Genomic DNA, 3,503 nt, shown 5'->3' on the forward strand with positions numbered 1-3,503 from the left:
AAAATGTTCTCGCTATTGCACAGGCACACATCACAGCTCTTCCCTACTATCCGGAGAGAAACAACCCACAGAAAGGGGTCACAATTTGGAGAATTGACGTTTTTCCTACTTGGATTGTAGGTTTTCAGGAGCTCTCATGTGAGTTTCAGTGGGAAACAGAATGGAAACAAAGGGGTCTGCTTTGGACCCAAGAGTTGGTATTTTCTGGCATGATTGGGTTGAGAGAGTCATGAGAATGTGAGTAGAAGAACACTAAGAATTCTTCCTCACCAACTGTTCACACTGCGATGAAGAAGTTTGCACCAATTGCAGGTGGTACTTGGATTGCCTGTCTTCCCTGTGTGAACCCCTGGAAGGATCAGTAAAATGCCAGGTAAAAAGTCCTGACCAGCCTGGTACTGGTGGCTTTGCTTCCTTCTGAAGTTCTCGCTATCCAGGTGGTTGAGCTCTCAAGACTCCATTTGAACCCTGTGCCTACAGGAAAGTCCAGGAGACTGTTATTTCCAAATCAACACCAAAAGAGCCATATGTGGAGCTGTATTGAAGTGATAGAGAGCACTAACCTAACCTTCAGTACATAGGCTTAGAGACAGTGCCCAGACCCTGAGATCAAGGCCCAGAATGATCACAGAAGAAAAGGCCTGAATGACTAACTTGTTTCCACAAAAGTTATTGAGTCCATTCTGCTATCCGGGGCCAAATATGTCAAGAGCAGATGGCAGCAAAGTTGGAAACACAGTTCACAATGGCCTGCAGTGTGATGGACATTTGGATGTCACTGAATGACCTCATTGATCCACCGCTGCAAGGAAGGAAGCTGGGTGCACAGTGAGGCCATGTCTGTAGAAGGTGGGCCAGCCTCCCCACCTGCTCCCCACCATGCGCTGTCTAAAATGAGGCTTACTCTAGTCATTTTGCAATCTACTAACCTGGCTTGAGGAGAAAGGGCCTGGTTTCCAGAAAACAGACATTTAAGCTTCCATTTCAAATCTTGATCCCTGGAGAATGTACCAAATAGAGGTGTCACGGAGGTCATTTTCCAGAAAGAGCAAGATCTGTTTGTGCAGAAGTTCTCGGGGCAGGTCTCTGAGAAGGGACTGGCTGCAGAAAGGAAGCATGTCCTGCACTGCCTGGTGCTGGCAGAGGGGGTCGAGAGCTGCTGCTGTTTGGAGAAGTAGGAGAGGAAGCGGTGGGCACCGCCAGCACTGCATCACAGTTGGATGTTCTCAGCTGCTTGCCTCCATTCTTACCATTAAACATGTTGGAGAAAGAGGATGAGGATCTTGTTTTTTTTAATCCAGCTAGACAGTCTATGTCACTTAATTGAAGAGTTAAGTCCGTTAATGTTGAGAGATAGGACTGAGAGGTATTTGGGAGTTCCTGCCATGTCATCCACCTTCTTGGGGGCTGCAGCTACTGGGTTCCTCCTATGGTTCTTGGATTCTCAGTTTGGGTGCGGTTTCTTGGCCTTTATTGTGGTCTTGTTGGTTTTCTATGTGTAGGACATCTTTAAGAATCTTTTGTAGGGGTGGTTTGGTGGAGATATATTGTTTCAATTTTTCTTTGCTATGGAAGGAGAGTTATGAAGGAGAGTTTAGCTGCGTACAGTATTCTTGGTTGATAGTTGTTTGTCTTTAGGGCATGGCATACATCATTCCAGGCTCTTCTTGCTTTGATTGTCTCTGCTGAGAAGTCTGAGGTGATTCTAATTGGTTTCCCTTTATAGGTGATTAATCTTTTTTCCTTGACAGCTTTAAGGATCTTTTCCTTGGTCTGAATTGATCCTGTGTGGATTATACTATGACCGTGGGATGTCCTATTCTGGTCTGGTCTATTTGGGGTTCGAAAAGCTTCTTGTATCTGAATAGGCCTATCTTTTTGCATGTTTGGGAAGTTCTCTGCTAGGATCCTGTTAAACAAATTTCCTAGACCATTAACTTCTGTTTCTAGATGCTCCTCTACACCCATTATCCTCAATTAGGCCTTCTGATGGTGTCTTCCAAGTGTTGGATAGATCTATCATATTTCTTGGACTTGTCTTGGATGGTTGTATGTTCTTTCTCTATAATATCTAGGCTGTCTTCAATCCCAGAGATTCGATCTTCTGCATGGTCTAACCTGCTGTCAAGACTTTCTACTTTGTTTTTTATTTCTTTTCCTTCTAATTGGTCAGCTTTGATGGCTTCAAATTCTTTGTTGAAGCTTTGTTTTAGATCTTGTATGAGCTTCTTTACTTCCTTAATTTGGTGTTCAGTGTTTATTCTCAAATCACTTAGTTGATTGGTTATGGTTTCCTTGGACTCCCATTCCTTCTGTTGGGTTCCATTCAGCATTCCCTTTGTGGTCTCCCTGACTTCCTTCAGCTCTTTGTTAATGGATTCCATGAATGCCTTTAGTGATCTTTGTGTATTCTCATCCTGTTTTCTCAATTCCTGTATTACTCTTTGCTTAGCTTCCTCACGTTCAGGCCATTCCTGTAGTTCCTTTGAGTGTTCTCAGCCTGCTCACACCATTCCTGCCTTTCTCTTTGAGTGTTCTCAAGCTGCTCTCGCAAATCCTCACGCTCATGATATTCCTGTATAAACCTTTGGTTTGCCTCCTCTCTCTCCCTATCACGTTCATACAGAGTCCTTTGTATGTTTTCAATCTTTTCATTTACATGTTTGCCAGCAGTGTTTATAGAGCTATTTGGGAACTCTCCTCTGGATCATTCATTTTCTGTTCTGTCCCCTGATTATCATGAGTGGGAGTTGAGATACCCGGACTTGCCATTTTTCTTGTGTTTTTCCGGCTTACTCTGCCCATTTGGGATGAAAATAACACCAGTTTTGCGCTAGAATAGTATCTTAAGGTAAGCATCAACCAAAGTCTGTATTTGCACAGTCAATAGTCTGCAGATACAATCTAGTTCGACAGATAAATCTATTCAACATCAAACAACTATATATTAATGGGATACAAAGAATGGGCAAAGAAGAATTTGGCAAACCAGAAATTATTAGGTTTAGGGAGAGATGTGGGTAAAAATAGGAATAGAGAGATGTGGGAAGGCACAGGGAGAGTTAACTAAGTCCTACTCTCAAAGCTTAAAAATTGTACATGTTTGAAAATGAAATATTCAGAGAAGAACGTGGATATAATGAGAAAAGGGGAGGGATATAAAGGAGATGTGAAAAACTTAAAAATAAAACTACTTAAAATATTATATAGGTATAAAGAGGTAGTACTGCTATTAAGAAATTTAAGTCTAAGGTTTTGAATTGAGTAATAAATTTCTGGATTAAGTGTGTACCTCCCCCACAGCATAACCCGTGCTTTCACTGTATTTGATGTCGGTATAATTTGTGGAGGGGAAGGGGAAAACCAAGTCATTTAAATAGGGATATAGGTGGACCCATGGCAACAATGAGAAGTACAAGTCGTTATGTCGAAAACGAATGTTACAACTTTGGTGGGGAGGCAGGGAGGATTGGGTGGGGCAGGCGGGGGGGAGGATGGGAAAG

This window comes from Dipodomys merriami, unplaced genomic scaffold (genome assembly GCF_024711535.1).
Source record: "Dipodomys merriami isolate MVZ:Mamm:240054 unplaced genomic scaffold, mDipMer1.0.p SCAF_2220, whole genome shotgun sequence".
Taxonomy (NCBI): domain Eukaryota; kingdom Metazoa; phylum Chordata; class Mammalia; order Rodentia; family Heteromyidae; genus Dipodomys; species Dipodomys merriami.